This window comes from Stegostoma tigrinum, chromosome 1, assembly GCF_030684315.1.
Source record: "Stegostoma tigrinum isolate sSteTig4 chromosome 1, sSteTig4.hap1, whole genome shotgun sequence".
Taxonomy (NCBI): Eukaryota; Metazoa; Chordata; class Chondrichthyes; order Orectolobiformes; family Stegostomatidae; genus Stegostoma; species Stegostoma tigrinum.
Genome location: NC_081354.1, coordinates 15,570,855 through 15,598,344, shown reverse-complemented (window position 1 = coordinate 15,598,344; position 27,490 = coordinate 15,570,855).

Sequence of the window (27,490 nt, the reverse complement as noted above, 5' to 3'; positions counted from 1 at the left end):
TCAAGGTACATGAGTGCAGATCAGCAGTTTAAACTGAAAGAAATTATGCATGATAAGTTAATTTCTGGACAGATAGAACGAGTTTTATGATTTGAAGATATTGATGAGCTATCCTCTTAATTTGGTCTCAGTTTATGTTAGCCTTTCCTGTAGACCTGAAGAATCATCACTGTTACAGCATTCAGATACACGGGTTCCGTACTTAAGTTTATTAAGATTGCAGCTATTAAAGGAAGGATTAATGGATAAAGGTGATAGTAGAGCTGCCTTAAAAAGACTACACGTCATTTTATTAACCTGCATGAAGTAACATTTCTCTATTTTAATGTAAAACTATAAAGATCAAATTGCATGAAAAGCACAGAATGCCAGCTGCAAGAAATATATCTTTGGTAACAGGCCTTTTGCTGCCACAGATTGAAAACAGATATTTATAACAAAAAAGTCTGTAAGCATTGTTCAAAGTTTCTGTCTGAGATTTGGGAGATGGAATGTTGCTTAGCAATATCCTCAGAAGCTTGCTTTTATGCATCAATCCTGAAATGCTTCACCCTTTTCTCACAAAAGCCATCACTGGAGGCTGGAAACATGGTGTAGGAATTTGTCCCATTGGTGTCAGTTTGTCAGATTTTTTTAAGCTCTTTGCACTTTTTTGTGCTGAGTGGGATTTCTAAGCCAGCTTGATGTTTGACCAATCACAATCAATTGCCTCAGAGATAATGGGAACTGCAGATGCTGGAGAATCCAAGACTATAAAATGTGAGGCTGGATGAACACAGCAGGCCAAGCAGCATCTCAGGAGCTGCCTTCCTTCTGCATATTATCTTGGTTTTATTATGGAGCAGATCTGTAATATGGTCAATGCATCCATGCCTTGTAAACCTGTCAGAATGGAATGTGAGGGCAATCCACATGATTTTGTTGTTTGATTTAGTGGACAATTGGGATGAGATGTTTAATTACATGTATCATTTGTGACAGAATTTTAGAAATTTCTCTATTGGCAAACTATTCAACAATTGATGTAATTAAGTTTTCGAGGATGGGAAGTTTTAAGAACGAATGAGGTGGAAATAGAAAGAGTTTACATATTCTGCATCATAACAATTGCCAATTACCCCCTCCGACATTGCCTGTGCCTGCCCATGCCTCAGAATGCACATCAAACTCCCATTCATTTATTTTTGCCTCTACATTCTACTTGACTATTTCAATAGCCAATTGGCTGCCTCCACTCCCTCCCTCCACCCACCATGCTCCTTTAATCTCTTATCTTATTTAAAGTTCTATTCTATTCTGGGAAATATCGCACTTCATCCCTGTACTCTCAGATTTCCGCACATAAAATGCACAGGTTGGGTTTGAACATCATTATGATCCCACCATTTCCTAACTTTGTAACTTCCATTCGACCTACACATTCCCAAACTCTTTAATTCTGTCTCTTAGCCCCTTGTCCATCCATCACCTCATTTTACCACATCATTGGTCGACTTGAATCCCAGTGTTTGGAGTTCTTTCCTTGGACTTCTCTGTTTCATTGCATTCCTACTCTTCTTTAAAACCCTCATTCAATGTCACTCCTTTGAAAGCATTTCAGACACCAATTTCAAGATCTCCTTTATTGCTGGAATCTATTTTTTCACATTATGCCTTTTTTCTTAATTATGGACCCAATATAAACATGTAATTGTTAGCTATGCAAAGGAATGAGAATCATTTATTTAATGGGTACTAAATGCCAAGCATCCCAATGATGCTTGTATCCCATGAATGAGTAATAAAGTAATGCAGTCTAGTTGTATTACAACAGATGGACAGAAACTCCTATTCCTACGAGCTGCTTCATGTACTCAAATGTATCCACCAGTTAAACAAAATCACAGTGAATAGGCCCACAAATCTGCAGGAATGGGACTGTTGGCAGGGACCTTCAATGCCTGACTGCATTGTGGAATCCAGGGTCAAGGAGCGTTCAATGCCAACCGACTTTGCCAAGGTATCCGGGACATGGAGTATCTGTTGGAAATTGCTAATCTTGATCTCGTTCTGTAATCTATTTTCACACAACATTCATTAAGAACAGTTGCTCTTAGTCTCACAGAGATATCCAGAATCAAAGAGAAGTTGTGTTATTTGATTATTGATGGCAATAACCGATGTCAATGTTGGTGCATCTTAACAGTTGGCAGAAAAACCAAATAATTGCCTGTTCACCAACCAGCATCATGAGCATTACTGATCAGAATCATTCCTGTAAAACATGGGTTGATTTCTGGAAAGGACAGCAATTAAAGTTTTAGCAAAGATTTGTAGCTTGGGTTGTGGGTGAGGTTGTTGACTTGCTCGCCAAGCTGGCTTGTTTTCATTCACCTGCAAACTGGAACTTGATCTTGCAGAAGAACGGAGTTTGGAAGGTCACACATAAAATACCTAGACACTAAACTGCCAATGCACAGTTTCATGTCATGGTGTCTTGTCTGTAGCTTCCAAGCCTTATTCTTGTGCAAGATCAAGCACCTGTTCGCAAATGAACAAAAACAAACCAGCTTGGTGAACATGTCTACAACCTCAGGACAGCAATTATTTTGAGAGTTTAAAGTCTGTAAATTCTTTGCTCCAGCTTCTCACATCAGGGAATATTAACATTGACAGAGGTTCCATGTCAAACAACGGTCCCCAGCAATTTGGATGAGAGGTTGTGGCCCAGTAAACATGTGATTTTCAACAATAATAGCGTCAACACACAGAGCATACTGAAAAAAACAGAGAATGCTGGAAAACCTCACAGGTCTGGCAGCATCTGTGGAGAGAGAAAAGGAATTAACATTTCAAATCCGTTGGACTCTTCTTCAGAAATTCTGAAGAAGAATAATTCTAGACTTGAAATGGTAACTGTGTTTCTCTCTCCACCCATGCTGCCAGACCTGCTAGGATTCTCCAACATTCTTTGTCTTTGTACGTGATCTCCAACATCACATTAAACATTGACAGAATCCAGGCTGGGAGTATTTGGATAGAATTGTCAGATTTTAATCCATAATAGGGAAATAAACTGTTGGAATAGTCAAAAACTCTTTAACAACGTGGTTGAATGATGAATAACATCTCTTTATGGTCAAACAGATACAGCCAGTAAACAGCTCGGAGAGTGGGAATACTACAATTAATCTATGTGGTACTGAATTGATAGAATTATTCTGGGTTCCAATTTTGGATCATTAGATTCCCGATGGAAGTTCATATACTTAACCATCAAAGAAGAACAGAAATTGCCTTGGCTATTGACAGGTAGATATGAGTCCTCTAATTTTTTAATAATCATACTTCAAGCTTCAATTACCAAAAAAACTCCACCTTGTTTATTTTTCAGACTGACTACACAAGAGAAAGACACCATTCACGTTGCAATAGGCTGGTTCAGCTGGTTCTCTCATGCTTTTACAGTGCAGCTGTGAATACGTTGCCTACTAAAAGATTTGAACACAATTTTAGTTCATAACTGCAACATATAACAATATAACAGATATGCTGCAGCAGAATGGAGTAGTCTGGCAATAAAGTCACTATTGTCTTACTGGGTCATAAGGCTGCTCCCTCATTAGAGAGATAACTGATGGTGGTTTAACCTGAGGGGCACCATGCCTCAGGTGAGGGGCCAGTTTGAGAATGCAAACGCTTCGTGGTAATGTTGCAGGAATCAAACCTACACTGTTGGTATTACTCAACATTGCAAAACAGCTCCCCAGCTAATTCAGCTGACCAACCCCCAACCTGCCAATGCTCACCTAGTGTTAAACTGGTGTTAAAATTAGAGGATGGACATGCAGGAGGAAAACCAGCAAGGCAGTGGGGAGTCTGAGCAAACTGTTTGCCCCACTCCCAATGTCTGGCCACCTAACAAATGCTGAGGTCACTGAAATCTTCACTTTAACATATTTCCCATGATTCTTTCCTTCCTTTGCTATAACCATGTACACATTCTCTGGATCTCATAATTTTATCTGCATAATTTCTTTCACCATTGCTTCCTTTTGCCTTTCTCCATGATCTATTATTGAACTTCTACCGCTCTCCAACTAAGTACAGATTTTTTTTGTAGCTAGCTGTTGCTTTTTCCTGGTTTTGCCTTTCTTAATAAACAATTCACCTGTAACATTTTGCATTTCTGGTGAAAATCAGTCTGGCTGGAAAATGATCAAACCTTCCTTTCTCCACAAAGACTGCTGGACATGCATTTTCTGACTTTTTGCATTTTTTTTTGAAGCATGTATTAAAGTTGAGTGAATTGGGTTAAGGTACAGAACAGCCGTGATCTTTTGGAATGATCCAAAGGGCTAAATGGACTACTTTGGTTTTGAAGTTCTTAAAATCACTCATTCTAAAGTACAGAAAGCTGCCTGGTACTTGTGGAATCATGTTTAGGAGAGCATAGAAAACAGCTGACATTAAGATTAAAGAACTTATTTCAGAGCGAGCTCTGCAGAGTCTTGGTGGGTTCAAAGACCCTTTCAAGCAAACCCATTCCCTGTCACATAATCATAGTATTACTCAGCACCAATGAATTCCACCACATTTTACTCACCAGGTAAGATGCATTAGTTATACATTAATTTATGAAATGTTTCCAATATTATACAGTGAGAGATGGGGTAGTTTCCTCTGAATCTTTTACACAAGTTTTTAAATTTTAATTCAATTAACTCATCAAATTAATTTAATTGACATTTTAAATTATTTTAATCGATTAGTAGGCATTTTACCACAAACCATAAATAAAAACTATTTATATGTGAGGTTAAAATGATTTTGCTTCTGTTTTATATGCACCCTATGACATTGTCTCTGTTACTTGTTTGCTTTGGAGTGCATCATCCTCAAAATGTGGTGTTTTTCTGCACACACACCACTGAAACTCCGAGGTTTTCAGCTAAATGAACACTGCTGTGCCAACAATTACCGCAGGTAGGTAATTTTTAGTTTTACAGGTTATGCATGTGTTAGGTAATAGGGGATATCTTTTAGGAACATGCCCATCAAAATATGCTTAGTTTTCATTCACTGCAGCAGAGATCACAAATACCTGTTTCATATGTAGTTAGCTGTCACTGTTTTTGACATAATGTGAGCTTGGATATTCACACAGTTTCAGAGCCAGCAGTTAACAGCTGTCTTGAACAGCAGTTATATCTCTCCTGGAGGACTGGGAACAGCTGTTCTCTAATAGATGCTGTTTCAGGGAGGCCACTGGGACACAGCACAGTTAAACTAGGTGGATCTTGATCTGTAGTAACTAATCAGAGGAAATTTTACATGTAATGACATTGTTGGTAATATGTTAGAGTTGTGTTTGGCTTCACCAAATGCATTGTTACTTTGTTAAGAGGAAGCTTGTTTAACACCTTGGAATAATTTGACAGCTTCCTGTCACCTTTTTATTAAAAAAAGGGAAACATTGCTTAAGATATTGAAGGAAAGATGAGATTTAAATTGTCAATGAGTATTTGGAGTTTTATTTATTGCAATGATTAAATAAGGCTGACAATGGTTTAGAATGCATACATTATTTGGAAAACTGTAAATATTAATTAAAAATTAAACAGTTATTTGTGTCAGTCTCAAATCAAGAAAATAATTACTTGTTTGGATTTCAGAGTGATGTGCAAAGTATGATAGTCACTTTATTGACATTATCCTGTGGTTTCTGTGATCTTGTAGCAAGATGTTTATGAACTGTTTTGACTTTGTCTATTTTCAACTTGAAAAGGAGTTTCAGATGAAACCTTTACCACAAGCTAGAACACAGAGTCTCCATTCATTCATTCTGTTATTGCAGTGTCTGAGCACAGAAGCAAATATTTAGCAGAGGAATGCAGGGCCAGCAATGGTGTAAGTGATGGGATATTCCTTTCCATAGAAGCATATGCTAAGGTTACATTTCCTCTTCACAATTTATTTTTATAACCATCAAAAAAAGCTTTTGTGAGACAAATGTGCTCCTAAATATACTCCCAGATAGCCTGAAAGCATTTTGAAATGATTATGGCTGTAGAAGCATCAACTTTTCAGAATGAAGGGCTTCCAATTCATGTCATTATATTTGGTCTCAAATGTCAAGAAATGCAGTTATCTTGACGAGAGTCCCCTCTTTTCACCCTCGACAATATGTTCAGATGGAAGAAATAGTAAATCTTTGCACCAACAGTTCATTCATAAATGTCAAGTTGTCGCCCTGATTTCATATAAAATATGCCAGTTGAAACGTTGCCAGGCCTTTGAGAAGAAATGTTGATAGTGGACTTTACCAAGTTGTGCCACCATCAAATTGGTTGCCAAATCTGAAATGCACATGTCATGTTAATCAGGTGTTGCGTTATGTTGGGTTATTTATCAATAGCTTATGAATGTGAGTTACCATGTTTAACTGAAAAAAAATTCTAGTTTAGTTGTGGAAAATATTCTGCATTGGTATATGCACAACTTGAGTACTAAATTATGACTATATCCAGCCAGTGTACCAAGAAAAGAAATGGCTAGCTTAAAACAACAGGAGGATTTCCTTTTGCTTAATAAAGTGTATAATAAAATGGTAAGGCTGCTATTAAGAATGTTTATATGACTTGTTTATTCATAATTTTCCTTTATTCATTCACAGGAAAAGGGTATCTCTGGCTAGGCCAGTATTTATTGCCCATCCCAAATTGCCCAGTGGGCAGTTAAGAGTTGACCACATTGCTGTGGACCTGGAGTCGCCTGTAGGCCAGACCAAATAAGGATGGTGGTTTCCTTCCTTAAACAACATTATTGATCCAGATGGGTGTTATCCCAACAATCAACAATGGTTTTATGGTCATCATTAAACTCTTAATTCCAGATTTGTATTGAATTCAAATTGCATCATCTGTCAAGGCAGAATTTGAACCCAGGTCCCCAGAACATTACCTGGGTCTCTCGATTAACAGTCCAGCGATAATACCACTGGGGCATTGCCTCCCTCAGAGGAAATTGTGCTGTTGGTTTTTGCAAGATGTTCTTGTTAAGTATTTTTGTGGCAATTATCAATATATAGAAGGTGTAATTGAACTATCTAAGGAAGGATATACTGGCATTGGAGGCAGTCCAGAGAAAATTTACTAGGCTGAAACCAAATATGGGTGGTTTGTCTTATGAGAAAAGTTTAAGTGGGTTGGTTCTGTACTCGTGGAATATAGAATAAAGAAAGGCAACCTTATTGAAAAAGAGATGTTTGGGAGGGTTTGATAAAGTAGATGTGGAAATGTTTCCTCTTTTGGGATAGTTTAGGATCAGTGGGCATAATCTCAGAATCAGAGCTTTCAAAACAGATGAGGGGGGATTTCATGTCACAGAGATTAGTGAATCTGTGGAATTCTTTATCATAGAGCTCTGTTGAGGCTGGGTCATTAGGTGGATTCAAGGCTGAGATAGACAGCTTTTTAATCTGTAATGTAATTGAGGATTATGGTGAAAAGGCAGTAAAGTGGAGTTGAGGACTGTCAGATCAACCACGATCTCATTGAAAGGTGAAGCAGACGCGATGGGCTGAAAGCCTACTTCTACTCCTGCATCTTACCATCTTATGATCAAGCTGAACTGAAAATTCAGGCTATTGCTATACCACATACCTTCTGTAATGCTGAGGGAACTTCTGTGTTGTAGCTCAATGCTCTGCTGTGTTTTACTTTATCCGTTATCTTTCTCCCAATAATTCTCATTATAGTCACAGAAGCAAAGCAGATTCCAAATGAAGTTCAATAGTACCTGTACAATAAAGCTGATAAAACTCCTGCTAGGAGTCAACCAATTAATGTTGATCGTGGCTGACAAGTAACTTTGAGCTCACCACAACAACTACTTGTATTTATCAATGGCAGTCATCCAACTAATGAGATGATGGTTTTGGTCTTGGCGACTAACTCTGTGGTAAACATCACCTAGAGTGACTCAGCAGGAGCTTCTGCTGCTTTGGCTGCAGAACAAGACAGTGGTCTGAGAAGCTGCAGGATTCGCTGACTTCTGTATTTCTCATCCCGGACAGCTTCTTGCTTCTTCCAAAGCCCTTCCAAACAGCCAGCCTGCAGAGGTCCCAGATGTTGTGTTGTCAAAGAATGCATGAGGATGTGGATTTGGTGGACTCACAGTCTGGTGTTCTTAATCATTTCCGCACTGCAGTTTTTGGAATGCATCTGTTGATTTCAGCATCAAATGGTTATTATTGAGCCTAGATATGTGAAAATATCAACAACCTCCAACATCACGTTGTCAATGCTGATAGATAGTAGTATGATAATATCCTGAGCTAAGACACTATCTTCCAGATGCTGATGGTCAAACAAAACTCCATACAGGCATGAGAGAGCCTGTCCATTTGCTGCAGAAGGTGCTCCTCCACATGGAAAGCTAGTTCAAACATCATTATTGTGGAGTAACATTCCATTAAGGACTTGGTACATATTTCACCTGGATCTCTGGTAAATAGCTTTTTGTGAGTTCCAGTATGTAATTAGACACCCTGTGTAGTTAAACTGCTGCAAAAACAAAGCGGCAAAGAGGAGAATGCACCAAAGTGTGTTTAGGTCAGAACACAACCCTATTTGACCCTAGTGTAGATCTCAATGGATTCTGACCTTGCCCATCATGTTGTCATGACGGGGAGTCAGTTAGCTTAGTTGGCTGGATGGCTGGTTTGTGATTCAAAGTGATGTCAATAATGCTGATTTAATTCCACACCAGCTCAGGTCGCCATGAAGGCTCTGTCTTCTCGACTTTGCCCCTTGCCCCAGAACTGGTGACCCTCAGGCTACACTTCACCAACAGTCCTTGCTCTCTAATGAGATAGCAGTCTATGTCCTCTGGGACTATGGTGGCTATTGTGTTGTCATGGAAAGAGGAGATCATGCTGAGCAACTTTGACTAGTACCAATTTTCTGTATTAATTTAAATAGGATACTTGTTCTCACATGATCAAATGCCTTGGTGATGTTGATTAAGATAATGCCCATTCATAGCTTTTCCCTTGTTGCTGAGAAATGTTGTGAACAAAGGAGATTACTAGTATTTATGCAGCACTCTTAATGTGGTAAAATACCCCAAAGTGCTGTACAGGAGCAATGAATGAAATTTGGTGCCGAGGCAAATAAGGAGATATGCTGTCAGATGATCGATGTTTGGTCAAAGAAGTAGGTTTTAAAGTACGTCTTGAAGGATGGGCAAGTGAAAGAGAGGGCAGAAGGTATGGGGAGGGTGCTTTAGAGTTTCTAGGCTCAACAGCTGCAGGCACCACAAATGGTGAAGATGAATCTAAAGTCATAATTGAATGCATTGCAAATGTTGCATTGCACAGTTAGAATAAAAAATGAAACATTTCACAGTTTCCTGTAATTTTATTTCCTGGTTAATGGTCCATCTGGTAACTTAATAGAACATGGTTTGTCTGTATCTACATTGGAAGGAAAGATTACACACAAAACATTAGCAAAGCTTAAATAATTAAACTGTTCAAAATTATTCAGTACCGAACAGATTTCAAATTATAACAGACTATGAATATTCATTTACAATGTAAGAAAAAGAGACACTTGTAAAACTAACCTGTAAGGTCTTCGACAGTAGACTTCAGCACTCATCCTTTTATTAGCACAAGCACCACTACAATAACTAGTTAACTCACACTAAAGTACATCCCTGTAATAACCTATTCAATCATGTTATAAAGTCGTGTCAAGAAAGTCACAATATTTCATCTTTATGCAAATACTTCAGCGTCAAACCATTTGTGTATTGCTAGGGTTTTTATTAAAGTGCATTCTTTTTAATTTGTCCCAATAAAACATCAACCCTATTGCCCAAGAATTATAGCAACTATTAGAGTAACATATGGACATTGTGCACTCAGAAAATAAAAATCAACAGCTAAAGTGGCAGGGTCACAACAGGGAGCAAACACTTAACAAAATGGCAGTTGGGTAATAGATTTCTTCCCATGCATTTGTATGTAGGGGGTGTCATGTGAATCAAAGCTGTATTACATAGAGCTGCCTGTACATGTAACTGCATTTAGACCAGGCCATCACTCACAAACATCATTCACATGAATATCTTGACCCAGGAATGTGATAGAAATCTGATGCCAGCTACTGGGGAAGAGGCCTAATCAGCATTCATGTTTGACTCATGATTGAGGTTTTTCAAACAAACTCATTGTAAAATAAATATTTGAGCTAGTCCAGAAGCCTCAGCTTGAACAAGAGCCTTTCCTGAAAATAGTCAGTGTTACTTTCTTTTGAGCATGGTGGTCTGAAAGGAGAAATGAAACTTGATGAAATATTTGCATCCTGGTTGATTATTTAGTATTTTACTCATGGAATTTTCAGTGATTGTTCAAGCAACAGTAATATTTCTTTGCATTGGTATCATTCATTTTCATAGAATGTGATTGAATTTCTTACCCTTTCTGTGTTGTTCTCTTGCAACTATTTTCAGTTTGGAACATAAATTACCCACTTGAGTTAATTATGAGTTGTCACAATCTGAATATCACTCACGGTTTGCAACTTTTCCATCTACTTCCCACCTGAGAGATACACTTGCCTTACGCTTTCTGTTCCTACTCTGCACTTTTGTTATCCTTAACATATTGTACTTTTTTTATCTTTCCATTCTGTTAAAACAGACATGAATCCACAGAGTGTGAAGCTGGATGAACAGAGCAGGCCAAGCCACATCAGAGGAGCAGGAAAGTTTGACGTTTCGGGTCGGGGCCCTTCTTCTGATTGTCTCCTGATGCGTAAGCAAAGATGCTTTCCATTCTGCAACTTTCTGAAAAGACCTGAACATGTACAAGTTTTATTTATTCATTCAGGGATGTGGACATTGCTGGCTGAGCCAGCATTTATTGCTCAGCCTTCATTCCCCTTGGGAAGGTGGAAGTAATTTGCCTTTGAGAATCGCTACAGTCCATTAGGTGTAGGTAGACACCATGGCGTTGTAAGGAAGGGGTTCCAGGATTTTAAAGCAGCCTCAAGAAAAGAATAACAATATACTTCCAAATCAGGATGGAGGGGAACTTGCATGTGTGGGGTTCCCATGTATCCACTGTCCTTGTTCTTCCAAATGGTAGTGTCACAGGTTCAAAACGGGCTGTCTAAGGAGCCTGAAAAAAAACAAAAAACTCCAATATTATCATGTGAAAAACAGAGATGTATATTTTGATCCATCTGAGCATTTATATTTTACTGCTCATGACAACAGCATGTCTTAAAATGCTTTTCATGGTCAATGAAGCTCTTCTGCAATATTCTGTTATAACACAAGAAAGGAACAGCAAATTTGCACAAAGCAAACTCTCAAAAGCAGCAATGGGACAATCATCAGATTGTCACTTTGGTGACACCGAATGAGATGACAATATTGGCAGCGCACTAGTGAGAACGTGGGCTTCAGTTTACAAACTTGCCCAAAAGAAATAACATCTCCAAAGCTTTGTACTATGGTATACTTAAGTGCCAGCCTAGATTCTGTGCTCAAGTCATTGGAGCAGGGCTCCAACTGTTAACCTTCTAACTGTGAGGCAAGAGTACTACCACTTACCATGACATGCAAAAGCTAAATGTCTTATTTCTTTCAAATGTACCTTTAAAACATGACATAGCAAGTACAGATACTGAACAAAATTGCGGCTGGTATTCCTGCAGCTCTATATCTCTTCTTATTCCTTGAGAAAAAGCATGATGTTCTTGCCCTTGGGAGCAGTGGATCTGAAGCTGACTAAACAGTTGCTTGATTTGTACAACTTAACAGTCAATGGTCAGGGGACGGAAAGGGAACCGGCAGGCAGTGCAGGGATCCCCTGTGGCCATTCCCCTCAACAATAAGTATACCGTTTTGGATACTGTTGGGGGGGACGACTTACCAGGGGAAAGCAGTGGGGCACAGGTCTCTGGCACAGGGTCTGTCTCTGCTGCTCAGAAGGGAAGGGGGAAGAGGAGCAGAGCATTAGTCATTGGGGACTCCATAGTTAGGGGGACAGATAGGAGGTTCTGTGGGGACGAGAGAGACTCACGGTTGGTGTGTTGCCTCCCAGGTGCCAGGGTGCCTGATGTCTCTGATCGTGTTTTTAGGATCCTTAAGGGGGAGGGGGAGCAGCCCCAAGTCGTGGTCCACATTGGCACCAACGACATAGGTAGGAAGAGAGACGGGGATTTAAGGCAGAAATTCAGGGAGCTAGGATGGAAGCTTAAAGCTAGGACGAACAGAGTTGTCGTCTCTGGTTTGTTGCCCGTGCCATGTGCTAGTGAGGCGAGGAATAGGGAGAGAGAGGAGTTGAACACATGGCTACAGGGATGGTGCAGGAGGGAGGGTCTTGGATTCTTGGATAATTGGGGCTCTTTCTGGGGTAGGTGGGACCTCTACAAGCAAGATGGTCTTCCCCTGAACCAGAGGGGTACCGATATCCTGGGGGGGTAGATTTGCTAAGGCTGTTCGGGTGGGTTTAAACTAATTCAGCAGGTGGATGGGCACCAAAATTGTAGTTCAACTATAGAAAAGGTTGAGAGTAGGGTGGTCCGAAATAAAGTTTCAGGGAAGCAAGATGGCACCGGCAAGCAAGAAGTTGGATTGAAGTGTGTCTACTTCAATGCCAGGAGCGTCCGGAATAAGGTGGGTGAACTTGCAGCATGGGTTAGTACCTGGGACTTCGATGTTGTGGCCATTTCGGAGACGTGGATAGAGCAGGGACAGGAATGGTTGTTGCAGGTTCCAGGATTTAGATGTTTCAGTAAGAACAGAGAAGATGGTAAAAGGGGTGGAGATGTGGCATTGTTGGTCAAGGACAGTATTACAGTTGCAGAAAGGATGTTTGGGGACTCGTCAACTGAGGTTGTATGGGCTGAGGTTAGAAACAGGAAAGGAGAGGTCACCCTGTTGGGAGTTTTCTATAGGCCTCCGAATAGTTCCAGAGATGTGGAGGAAAGGATAGCAAAGATGATTCTCGATAGGAGTGAGAGAGACAGGGTAGTTGTCATGAGGGACTTCAACTTTCCAAATATTGACTGGGAACACTATAGTTCGAGTACTATAGATGGGTCAGTTTTTGTCCAGAGTGTGCAGGAGGGCTTCCTGACACAGTACGTAGATAGGCCAACAAGGGGCGAAGCCACATTGATTTGGTACTGGGTAATGAGCCCAGCCAGGTGTTAGATTTGGAAGTACTTGAGCACTTTGGTGATAGCGATCACAATTCTGTTATGTTTACTTTAGTGATGGAAAGGGATAGGTGTATACCACCAGGCAAGAGTTATAGCTGGGGGAAAGGCAATTACGATGAGATTAGGCAAGATTTAGGGAGCATAGAATGGGGAAGGAAACTGCAGGGGATGGGCACATTAGAAATGTGGAGCTTATTCAAGGAAAAGCTCCTGTGTGTCCTAGATAAGTATGTACCTGTCAGGCAGGGAGGAAGCTGTAGAGTGCGGGAGCCGTGGTTTACGAAGGAGGTGGAATCTCTGGTCAAGAGGAAGAAGAAGGCTTATGTTAGGATGAGATGTGAAGGCTCAGTTAGGGCACTTGAGGGCTACGAGGTAGCCCGGAAAGACCTAAAGAGAGAGCTCAGAAGAGCCAGGAGGAGACATGAGAAGTTGTTGGCGGATAGGATCAGGGTAAATCCTAAGGCTTTCTATAGGTATTTAAGGAATAAAAGAATGACGAAAGTAAGATTAGGCCCAATCAAGGATAGTAGTGGTAAGTTGTGTGTGGAGTCAGATGAGATAGGGGAAGCGCTAAATGAATATTTTTCAACAGTATTCACTCTAGAAAACAACAATGTTGTCGAGGAGAATACTGAGATACAGGCTACTAGGCTAGGTGGGATTGAGGTTCACACAGAAGAGGAATTAGAAATCCTTCAGAAGGTGAAGATAGATAAGACCCCTGGGCCGGATGGGATTTATCCTCGGATCCGCTGGGAAGCCAGGGAGGAGATTGCCGAGCCTTTGGCATTGATCTTTAACTCGTCATTGTCTACAGGAATAGTGCCAGATGACTGGAGGTAGTTTCTTTACTCAGAGAGCAGTAAGGGAATGGAACACTTTTTCTGCAACTGTAATAGATTCACCAACTTTAGGTACATTTAAGTCGTCATTGGACAAGCACATGGACGTACATGGAATAGTGTAGGTTAAATGGGCTTGAGATCGGTATGACAGGTCGGCACAACATCGAGGGCCGAAGGGCCTGTACTGCGCTGTAATGTTCTATGTTAACAGAGATGGATCATATGATGTTTGAAGAGGTATGTCAGTGGGTAGGAACACAGCATCAGCAATAAACAGCTCAGTCCATTGAGACTACGCCAACAATCAATATGATTGGACACTTTTATGTATTTTACCCAACTATCGCCATTGGTAAGCAAAAATCTATAAAACCTCTACTTTGAACTGTGCAAAAGCTAAGCTTACACAACTGTCTGGGGAAGAGAATTGCAAAGTTTTATAGCCCTCTTGAGCATAAATGCTTCGCCTTATCTCCATCCCAAATGGCTTTCCTCTTATTCATAAATTGTATCCCCTGGTTCTAGACTCCCTAGCCAGAGGAAAGATCTTACAATCCTGTGGCCTATCTATCCCTTTCAGTATTTTATAAATTTCAGTGAGATCACTCCTTGTTCCTTGAAACTCTCAAGAATACAGGCCCAATTTGCTTAATGTCTCTTCATTGGATAGTCCTGGAGCAATGCTAGTGAACGTTTGTTGTATTCTATCTATATCCATTTTGAGGGAAGGAAACCAAAAGTGCACACAATTCCCCATGTGCAGTCTAATCAATCTGCTTTACAATTGATTCAAGACTTCACTACTCCTTTACTCCAATCCTCTTGCAATAAAGGCAACAGCGAATTAGCCATCTTAATTGCTGCGAGACCTTTAAGTTCAGGCTTGGCCTTCAATTGGGCTTGTTAGATGCTTGAGATGGTTGATACCTTTATGAATGCTTCTTCTCTAGGTTAGGTAGTCTTGGACAACACATTTCCCTTGAAGCGGTTATGATATTGCATTTTTCAGAGAGATTTATAGGATGTCCTTGAATTATTTTCTCTGTCCTCTTGATACTTGTTTGCTGTGATGGAGTTCAGAGTGAAAAAAAAGTTTGTATTCCAGAAGACCTGTGTTGGATGATGTGACCTACCCAATGCATTTAATTGAGAGTAACCACTGCCTCTATGCTGGGGATATTGATTTGAGAGATAGGATACTGCTATTAGAGTGCCAGTCTGGTCATTGGATTTGTAAGATTTTTTGTGGAATCATCACAGGTGCTATTCCTCTAGGATTTCAGATATCTGCTGACCAGTGCCCAGGCTTCCAACATACACAAACACACTTGTAACACAACAGCCCTGTAGGTCAAGGACTATTTTAAAAGTTCATTCGTGAGATGTGGGCATTGCAGGTACGTTTATTGTCCATGGCAGGTTACTCTTGACAAATTGGTGATGAGCTGCATTCTTGAACTGCTGCAGTCCACCAGCTGTGCGTTGATACACAATACCATTTGGGAGGGAGTTCCAGGATTTTGACCTAGCAAATGATATATTTCCATATCAGATTGGTGAGGGACTTGGAGGGGAGCTTGCTGGTGGTAATGTTCCCCATTATCTGCTGCCCTTTTCCTTCTAGATGGAAGTGATCATGCTTTGGGTGGTGGTGTTTGGGGACTTTTGGTGAATTTCTGCAGCGGCATCTTGTAGATAGCACACACCACTGCTACTGAGCATCAATGGTGGAGGGAATGGATATTTGTGGACGTGGTGCCAGTCAAATAGGCTGCTTTGTCCTGAATGGTGTCAAGCTTCTTGAGTGTTGTTGGAGCTGCACTCATCCAGGCAAGTGGGAAGTATTCCATCACAGTCCTGACTTGTGCCTAATAGATGGACAGGCTCTGGGGAGTCAGAAGGTGGATTATTCACTTCAGTATTCCTAGCCTTTGGCCTGCTCTTGTAGCCACTGTATTTATCTTGTGTGTCCAGCTGAGTTTCTGGTCAATGGTAACCTCAAAGATGCTGATAGTGGGAGATTCAGTGGTGGTAACACCATTGAATGTCAAGGGATGAACTGGACTGCTTTTTATTGGTGATGATCATAGTTTGGCATTTGTATGTCATGAATGTAGTTGACTATTTGTCAAACCCAAGCCTATTGTCCGGATCTTGTTGCATTTGAATATGGAGGGCTTGAGTATCTAAGGAGTCACAAATGGTGCTTAAAATTGTACAATCATCAGTGAATATCCCCACCTTTGATTTTATGGTGCAGGGATGATCATTGAAGCAGCTGAAGACGTTTGGGCCTAGAATACTACCCTGAGAAACTCCTGCTGAGATATCTTGGAGCTGAGATGACTGACCTCCAAGAATCACTACTTTCTTCCCATGTGCAAGGTGTGACTCCAACCATTGGGGAGCTTGCCTCCTGATAGCCATTAATTCCATGTTTGCTTGATATCCATGACTGTAATTCTCATGTCACCTCTGGAATTTAGCTTTTTTGTCCATGTTTGAACCAAGGCTCCTATGAGGTCAGACGTTGAGTGGCCCTGCTGAGCAGATGCTACTTGATAGAACTGTTGATGATACCATCCATTACTTTACTGATAAGTGAGATTAGACTGATGGGGCAGTAATTGGCTGAATTGGCTTTGTCTTACTTTCTGTGCGCTGGGCCTACCTGGGCAGGTTTCCATATTGTTTGGTAGATGCCAGTGTTGTTACTGTACTGGAACAGCTTGGCTGGGAGAATGGCAAGTTCTGGAACACAAGTCTTCAGTACTATTGCTGGAATGTTGTCAGGGCCTGTAGCCTTTACAGCATCCAGTGCCTTCAATTGTTCCTTGATATCATGTAGAGTGAATTGAGTTAGCTGAAGAGTGTTACTCAGATAGCCATAGGCAACACTGGTACACTGGAGGTGATGTTGAATTTCATTCCCTCACTGAAGGTCAGCCCTAATTATTGGAAGTGGATCCATATCAACTAATGGCTAGCAATGGATGTTGATATAGTGGGGATCATGTTGCTTCATGGATTCAGGCATGCGTCTTCCATATTTTTAGCCTAAGTCCTGTTCTTCAAGGGTCACTTGACCCGAAACAATTACTTTGATTTCCCTTCACAGATTTTGCCCAACGTGCTGAGCTTTTCCAGCAACTTCTGTTTTGTGGCTGAAGACTGGTATTTGTAATGCTGGGTACAACTGGGGGAGGCCGGGATGGATTATTCACTCAATACTTCTGGCTGAAGTCTGCTGCAAATGCTTCAGCCTTATCTTTTGCATTGATGTGTTGGGCTCTTCCATCATTGAGGATGGGGATATTTGTAGACCTTCCTCCTCCAGTCAGTCATTTGATCCACCACCATTCCTGACTGGATATGGTAGGACTGAAAAGCTTAGATCTCTCCTGTTGATTGTGGGATTGCTTAGCTCTATTGCCAGTCTATCACTGCATGGTTATGCTGTTTCGCATGCAGATAGTCGTGTTTGTAGCTTTACAAGGTTGACACCTCATATTTAAGTATATCTGGTGCTGCTTCTGGCATGCCCTCCTGCACTCCTAATTGAACCAAGGTTGATCCCCTGGCTTGGGGGCAATAGTTGAGTGGGGCTCTGCCAGACCATGAGGTTGCAGATTGTGTTGGAGTACAATTCTGCTGCTGTTGATGGCCCACAGCACCTCGTGATTGACCACTCTTTATGTGGGGTTTGATGTCCCTGTCATCAAACATTCTATTCCCGGATGCCTATAGGCAGTTCTGACACACTGGAGGTGATGTTTAATTTCATCCCCTCATTGCGAGACAGTCCTGAGACATGGGAATGGATCTATGCCATCCAATGGCTAGCTATGGATGTTGGAAGTATAAGGATCATGTTACATGGTGGGATTAGACTGATTAAGGACATGTGTTTTCCACATATTTGGGCTAACTCCTGTTCTTGCGCTCCCCTCTGTGAATTTAGTTACAGTCTTTTGGTGTGTGGCCTCTGAGACTATGTACTGCTGGTCAATGATGGAGGTCAGAACATTTAAATTAAAATATTTGTAAAGGTTCCGCTTGGTTTTCATCAACCAGTGACCTCATGTGACAAATTTGTATAATTAGCTGTTAACTTCTTCAGTGCTGGTTCAGCGCTTTGGTTCTGTAACTTGGTTATGGGATTTGAGGAATACGAATGTACATAAATGCTTCAGTTTCAATTGAAGTACTAAAACACTTAGAATAAATGGGTCAAATCTTCAAGATACTATAATGGAGAGATAGACAACAAATGAACACATTAACCATGAATATGTCAATATCCTCTGGTGTGATGTCAGGCCATTTATGAAATTTTCAGGTGTCATTGGTAACATTATGTTACATAATGTCACTTTCACAGGAGGTCTGTGACACAGCATTAGTGTCATTACATCTGAACCAGTTGTCCTGGGGTCAATTCTCACCTGCCCCAGATGGGAGTTGCAACATGTTTGAAGAAGTCTGGAAGTCAGTGGTGAGTGGTGTTCCACAGGGCTCTGTCCTTGGGCCTCTACTATTTGTAATTTTTATTAATGACTTGGATGAGGGGATTGAAGGATGGGTCAGCAAGTTTGCAGACGACACGAAAGTTGGAGGTGTCAGTATAGAGGGCTGTTGTAGGCTGCAGCGGGACATTGACAGGATGCAGAGATGGGCTGAGAGGTGGCAGATGGAGTTCAACCTGGATAAATGCGAGGTGATGCATTTTGGAAGGTCGCATTTGAAAGCTGAGTACAGGATTAAGGATAGGATTCTTGGCAGTGTGGAGGAACAGAGGGATCTTGGTGTGCAGAAACATAGATCCCTTAAAATGGCCACCCAAGTGGACACGGTTGTTAAGAAAGCATATGGTGTTTTGGCTTTCATTAACAGGGGGATTGAGTTTATGAGTCGTGAGATCTTGTTGCAGCTCTATAAAACTTTGGTTAGACCGCACTTGGAATACTGCGTCCAGTTCCGGTTGCCCTATTATAGGAAAGATGTGGATGCTTTGGAGAGGGTTCAGAGGAGGTTTACCAGGATGCTGCCTGGACTGGAGGGCTTATCTTATGAAGAGAGGTTGACTGAGCTCGGACTCTTTTCATTGGAGAAAAGGAGGAGGAGAGGGGACCTAATTGAGGTATACAAGATAATGAGAGGCATAGATAGAGTTGATAGCCAGAGACTATTTCCCAGGGCAGAAAAGGCTAACACGTGGGGTCATAGTTTTAAGCTGGTTGGAGGAAAGTATAGAGGGGATGTCAGAGGCAGGTTCTTTACACAGAGAGCTGTGAGAGCATGGAATGCGTTGCCAGCAGCAGTTGTGGAAGCAAGGTCATTGGGGTCATTTAAGAGACTGCTGGACATGCATATGGTCACAGAAATTTGAGGGTGCATACATGAGGGTCAATGGTCGGCACAACATCGTGGGCTGAAGGGCCTGTTCTGTGCTGTACTGTTCGATGTTCTATGTTCTATGTTCTATGTTCTATGTTCTATGACTAACAGTGTTTTCCTGTTGGAAACTAGTACTTGATATTTTTGATATGTATTTATCTAGTAATACAGCTATTTCATGTCTCGGTCCATTTTTTATACCTGAAGGCAAATATTATTTCCCTTTCCAAAACATTTCTTTTATTTCACAACCAATCCTATATTTCCAAAAATGTGTTAACCCTGAAATTTCAGGGGATGAGGAGGTGCAATGTGATTGTGAATGTCCAGAACTTGGAAGCAGTTTGTTTCATTTTACCTAGAGGCATGTTACTCTTGGCCTCATTGTTTTAAGAATACACTGGGTTTACAAATTAGTTGCTTTTAAAATTCATCCCAGAAAATTCGGACAATTAGTTAATAACACAAGCACACTCTTATTTCCATGATAGTTGTTAATGCAATGCCAGTCACAGTCTCTGTTCTATACAGGTGATAATTTGAATGAAAAACAAAGCACTGCAGATGTTGGGCATTTGAAATAAAAACAGAATGTGCTGGAGAAGCTCAACAGGTCTGGCAGGATCCGGGGAGTGACACATGAAGTTAACATTTTGAGTCTGATATGACTCTTCAATTCAAATAGTTGAGATTCATTCTGTAAACAGCTTTGGAAGTATTATTTCTGAAGTTTGAAATGTTTTTCAAGATCTGAAGTAAAACTGTCGGCTTTTGCACTTTTTTTTCTTAATTAGATGTTTCCTTCCATCTCTGCGTTTTTCTTACCCGATTTGACCTTAATTCACCCTATGTTACTGTCCATCAGTTCTATTTCTTTCTCAATTCTAAAGTCTCATTGTTTAAGGAGACAGATTGTTGGTCCCAATATTCACTAACATCCCAGATCCTCCACTGACCCCATTGTCAGCCCTTACTTACAATATGTTATGGGGCAACAATTTTTCTGAACTGATAGGCAAAGGAAGAAGTCTAACTAAATGTCCTGCATGAGCTAAATTTGGTTCATATTGTAAAACTCAAGTCTGTGGTAGGATGGCAGATGTCCCCATTGTTCATAGGCTGGAGGCAAGGTTTTCCACACATGGACTTTACTGGCTAATCCAACATGTTTACTTTGGTCATGCTACTTGAGGATTGCTGCTTACTTCATGTATTCGCTGCTACAAAATTGATTATTCTTCCTTAGAAGAACTGAAATGCTTTCTTCTCGGACTTTTCTTAACATCTGAAATTGGATTTGTATCTCCCCTGACTTGTTCAAAAGACTGCGTTGTAATGTAATGGAAAACATTTTTTCTGTGTTCATTGATAGTATAGTCATTGATTTCACAATAAGTTATCAACTCTTCAACATCTTTGGAGACACCAGGCTACCAAACTTAATGGGTTCTGGCTCTTTCTCTTGAGCCTATTCTGGCTAGCTGACAACTGTCCCTTTCAACCAAAGGAAACAAATTTCTTACACCACAGTATCTAATCTCAATTGATTCTTTCTTTTTGGGATCCGCCATGAATCCAAGTCCGAGGGAATCTATTACCAGCTTGACCAACAACTGTTCAACAACTGATTGTTCCAGAGTTAACATTTCTTTGACCTGTAGTTCCATAGCTCCTTGAATAATTGTTGGCTGACTGAGATCCCTTTGAACAGGCTTGATATAACGAGCTTTTTTTTTATCTATTCACTACCAGTTGTGACCAGTTGAACTCTTTCTGCAAATTGAATGAGGTTCAGGTCAAAGCACACATTCATGCTCAAGAATTAGAAGCTTTGATTGTGATGTATGCATATATTTCCTACTGTCTGAAAGCCTTTGTGTTACAGAGTGGTTTGTTGCAGATCCTTAATTTTAAAAGGTATAACTCCTGCACTATGTAGTTACAATATTGTAGGCTTTAAAGTATGTTTTCTTTTCAGTAGAATACAATCTGATGATCAGTATCAAATTCAAAATTAATCACATGTCGATTGACACAAATTGCTACTTGCCAAAGTAAAGTTGTTGGATCATCAATTTTCCCTAGGAATAGGTTGGATGACTCTTCAATTGCAAGTGACTGTACCTTACTAACGTTTTGTGTGAGTAACTTGACTTTCTGCTGCTCTGTAACTGTGCTCTACACCTGCACATTTTGTATGAAGTGACTATTGTTATACAAATATAGCATTCATTTTTAATAACTGGGCAATGTTCCCATGAAATTTGAATGCTGACACTTACTTCTAATATCCACTGCCTGGCAAAATCTGTGTATTGGCCTCATATGTGTGTCTTTAGGAGTTTATACATCATAAATGGAATGGATTCTGTGAATCACCTATGATAAGGTTGATCTTCTCTTAGGATTGATAGCTGTAGATTTAGTGTCAGGTTTAAAACCAATTGCCTATCTTAGGGATAGTAGGAACTGATGATGCTAGAGAATCTGACAGAACACGATGTGAAGCTAGATGAACACAGCAGGCCAAGCAGCATCAGAGGAGCAGGAAAGTAGAAGGTCTCGAACCAAAACGTCAACTTTCCTGCTCCTCTGATGCTGTTTGGCCTGCTGTGTTTATCCAACTTCACAACGTGTTATCTCTATCTTAGGAACTGTATTCTCCAAGATGATTAATTCTATTTGATCCAGCTCTGAAAATAATCTTCTGGACGATATTAATTCTTCTGCTATTTCTTTAAATCAGTTTACTTATGCATTTTATTTTTAATCTTTCATTTTTGCACTATATTAACATTGGGTTATTCAAGTTGCCTAAAATACTTAAAAATCTACTGTGGCAAAGTTCTTTCATTTTCTTTCTCTTGGAGGTATTTTGATTCTGCAAGATAGAAATGCTTCTTTATTGTCCTTGCTTTAAAGGATTTTAATTCTGCAGTATAGCAATACCAATTCTCTATCACTTTTTTGAAATGCCTGCCCTCAGTTATGCAGCCAAAATATGAGTATTCCTTCCTTCTGTCACTAAAATGCAAGATTCATACATTGTGGAGGCTGATAACTGATACTTCAGTTTTTTTAACTGCTTCATGAAATGAATTGTTCTACCCGATATTGTAAAGCTGACATGCCTTCCCTTTACAACTTGCTGCAGATGATTCATCCTGTTCCTAACACTTCTAATCATGCCCAAAGCCTTGTAATTTTAATAAAAGCTCCTCTTCACTTTATTGTCTCCCTGAATGAATTTTGGATTCTAGTGTGCTTAATGCTTCCCTCCCTAAGTGTAGCTTCAATTATGGATCTTCTGCACCTATTACAGCGTCAACAGTTTCCTGAATGTCTTCTTCCGTTCAACTTTGTCTGCTTAGCCTTCTAAATTGCCCAGTCATTGTTTTAATTCTGACTTTGTGAAGATCCCAGTGCTGTGAACTCATTTAAATTGCTCCTATGACCCTAGTACAACACTTGTGCAACAATTCTTCATTGTAGTAGCCCAATATAGTGCCACTGCTTGTTCTGAGCTGTATGTACTTTTTATACTTCTTACCTTTTCAGCTTGCAAATCTGCTGCATTTTAAACTTTTTCACTTTGTTCACCGGGGATTTCAGCTTTTAGTTGAATCTTAAATAGGGACTTTAGCTTCTGCAGTTTATCCATACCTGATGTAATCGTAAACTGCCGGGTGTGACTAGTGCAACAGCTCCATGTAGCTTCTAGCTCATACTTGTTTCCGCACTTCTCTTACCAGGTCAGAAATTATTTTAGCATTGAGTGTCCCTTACTGATTCTGCTTCAAACTGCGTGATTGTTCACTCCTTCTGCTGATGTCTGCCCTGCAGCTTTAACTGTAAATTTCTTCTGAGTTTGCTGGAATTTGTTCTGTACAACTAAATCAAGTTCCAATCAATACAGTTGCTTGTCATGTTGCATTGATGCAATAACACTAGGCCCTCAGGCAATCGTTGCTGATATCTGTTGAATGAGTTAGCTGGACTCTTGCTCACCATAAGGTAGATTCGCTACTACTATAACACAGTGTGGAGCTGGAGGAACTCAGCAGGCCAGGCAGCATCAGAGGAACTGGAAAAATGATGTGTCGCGTCGGGACCCTTTTTCTGAAGCATTCGCAGCAATTAAGTAGGTTTAGGGGGAAAAGGTTGTTGTGTGTGGTGGTTCCAGACCTATATTTTTCTACCATTTCTGCCACTTCCCTGCCTGATTTAGGGCACAATATTTTATACATAGAGAAGAGACCAAAATGTCACCAAAAATGACCCAAAATGTCAACTTTCCTGCTCCTCTGATGCTGCCTGGCCTGCTGTGTTCGTCCAGCCCCACACGGTGTTATCTCTGACTCCAGCATCTGCAGTTCTTGTTATCTCTTTGCTACGACTGTACTGTTTTTAGTTTGGAATCTAATCAGCTCCCTTTGTCTACTGTAATTAGAGAAAACCGTCAGGTAGTATAATAAGAAGAGGTGCTTGTCTTAAACAAGATGTTGTTTATTACATGACAGCAATCTGGGACCGATTACTTTGGCATGATAGACATGGTTACAAAGTCTAAGAGGAATCTTAGGTCATTCTTGTTGAGTTATATCTTGCAGCTAGTCTGAAAATATCTTTAAGAGATCTGTTCATGAGATAATCACATTATCATAGCATTGACCTGATGGTATAAAGGTCTCAGTCTCCAACTTTCTGCAGCCACTGGCAGCATGACATAAGTATTCTAAATTTCTAAATGCTACTTGTCTAGGTATGACATTCCTTGTAATTATAGTTTATGTAGATCCCAGGAGCTGTGATATAGATCTTTTGACTTTTTCAGCACTATATTATCTAAGTCCAGTTATGTAATGGAAGCTAACAAAGGAATTTCTTTAGCAGGTAGTAATACCTTGCTGAAGATAAAAAGACAACATTAAGCATTAGCAGCAGATTGCAAGTGCAAATCAGATCAGATATAATTCCTTCAGTATCCAGAACTGTGCTGCCTTTCCCCACCCAAGTCCTTATGATATCATCAGGTTGGATGGAACTTAATACAGTCTTCAATATTAACCCTTTCAGAACCATACAGTATCTTCTCAATGTATAAAATATTGTGCCCTGTATCAGGCAGGGAAGTGGCAGAAATGGTAGAAAAATATGGGACTGGAACCATCACATGCAACAACTTTTGCCTTCTACACCTACTTAATTGCTGCCAATGCTCGCAACTTTGTCAGTTAGTGAGGTGTAGTTTCCTGAGGCCGGGTAGAGGTGTATTGACAGAATGGCAGAATTATTGTCGCATCGAAAGAGGCCCATCGGCCCATCCTGTTTGTGCCAACTCTCCATAGGAATGGTTTACCCCAAGTCACTACCCCTCCTTCTCCCACTTTTCTTGAATGTTCTTTCTTTCTAGATAACTATCCAATTCCCAGGTGATCACTTCAAGAACCTCCCTCCACAATGGTCTCGGACAACACTGTCCAAATCCAAATCAAGGTGCCTTTTCCTGCCATTTTGAAATGGAATTTTACCATCCTGGGTCTTTGCTTGGACTGGGGATAACGTTTGGTTTGCTTTTGAAATGAATAGGGAATAGACAGCATCCAATCAGCCATCCAATTTAAGTCATTGGTTAAAATGATCACTGTTGACTCCCAATCAGTCAAAATCTGTCTGGCCTCCATGTTTACAGCCGGCCAAGCAGCATCAGAGGAGTAGGAAGGCTGATGTTTCGGGCCTAGACCCTTCAGAAAGGTCTAGGCCCGAAACGTCAGCCTTCCTGCATCTATGATGCTGCTTGGCCTGCTGCGTTCATCCAGTTCTACACCTTGTTATCTCAGATTCTCCAGCATCTGCAGTTCCTATTATCTCTGGCCCCCACGTTTGTTTTTAATATGGACAAAGGTGTGCCTTCTGTTTACTCAACTTGGACACTGGACAGTCAACTCTTCCCCCATTTCAACACCTTTGACACGTGTTGTTCATAATTAAATTTCACCACGGCTTGTTTGAGGTAATAGAATGGCCAGAGGTTGACACACAGCAAAGCATTGCTCGAGGGCTAGTGAAACAGAGATTCTCTACATATTCATCCCCTCCTCCAGCACCCCACCCCCGCTTGTCTGCCTCCTCCACTGTTTTAGCATCACCAGTCATGCAAAGGGAATCTACCTTATAAACTGCTACAAGTGCAATAAATGATTGATGTGCACAGAAAGTAATTACAGAGAATGTTTTTGCATGGGGTTAGCAGACATCAGGGTTCCCTGCAGATATCTGAGATAATAAATTTCCTTGCAGTTAAATAACATTCACAGTGCACATAATTAAAGTTCTGGAAGGATTGTTTTATGTATAATTTAGAGTAAGCCAAGCAAATCTTTGGTTTCTGCATCTAGGAAATTTAAACAGAAGCAATGAGGGATGCAGAAACAACACAGAGTCCCTGTATATCATGTTGTAGGATCTCATTGTTAACTATTTGAGTAGATATTCTAGAGAGCAGCTTGGAAACTAGCAATGGAATCATTGACTCCCCTTCAGAGGACAAATGTTTGACTTTCAGACTTGGCTAATATTTGAAATGGCGCTGGTCTTACCTGAGGTTTGCTGCGAAGTGGAGAAGAATAGATCAGCTTTTGTGGCATAGTTTGGAGAAATGTTATGGCACAGTAGGAGGCCATTTGTCCCCCAGTGTCTGCGATGGATCTCCAAATGTGTAACTCACCAAATGTTACTCCCCCCTCTCCTGTCCATGGCCATCACACTCTTTCCTTTCAAATAATAACCCAAATTGCTCCTGAACGTCTCAATTGAACCTCTTCCATTATCTGGGGCCTACAGGCACTGGACGTAGAAGAATGTGGTCAAGTGACGTTAGAACATTTAATCTCACAATTCCATTGCTTGTCATAGTTTTAATCTAATCTTTGTGATCTTCTTGCCTGAGCCAAACCATGCCAGCTGGCCAATTTTATGTTTCAATAAGAGACTTGAATGAAATAAAAACAAAAAAAACTCAGCAAGCCTGCAACAGGTCAGGCAGCATCCATGCAGAGAGAAACAGGGTGAAAAGTTCAAGTCAGGTACCTTTCTTCAGAACTGAAAATGATAATGGAATAGGATTTGAACAATGGAGAGGAGAATGGGACACAGGAACAAAAGGTCTATGATGGGTTGAAGGGCAGGAGAGATTATTTAACAAAAAGATTTCCTGCTAAAAATAATAAAGGGAGAAAATGATCATGATAAAGAAACAATGATCAATCCAGAGTGGGGTTAGTTTGCAGAATAATAATTTACTGTCCTCAAAGGTAACAGCATGAGAAACAAGGTTCAGATCGATACATGCAAAAGCTAAACAGAAACTAATTGAGGGTACAGCTTTTGTAGTTTGAAATTGTTGCTACGCAAGGTTGCAAAGTGACTAACTGAAAGATGGGATACTGTTCTTTGAGCTTCCTTGCATCACTGAGGCAGACCAAGGCGGGAGAGATCAGCATGGGAGAAAGGTTAAAATGGCAAACCATCAGAAGCTTAGGTTTTTGTTATGGACTGAAAACAGGCATTCAAATGAAAAATAAAACTAAATCTTGATCTCTTACATGGTAAGTAACAACAGACTACATAAATGCCAGGTGATAATCTTTTTCGACAAGCTAGAGTTTAAACATTTCCCTTGTCCTTCAACAGCATCTCTGCCATCAAAATCCTGCACTTCACTATTGGCCAGCTATTGAGTTGGACCAGTCATATGAATACTGCCACTACACGAGAAGGTCAATTATAAGACTTCAGTGCAAGTAACTCATCTCTTGACTTTCAAAGACTGTCCATCATCTTCAAGGCGTAAGTCAGGAGTGCTGTGGAATACTTGATACTTGCCTGGATCACTACAACTCTAACAAAACTCAAGAAGCTCGGCACATCTGGAGAAAAAAGATTGTTTTATTGACGCTCCATGTCACCATTTGTGCGTGCTATCACTGATGCACAGTGGCAGAAATGGATGCTAACAACAAGATG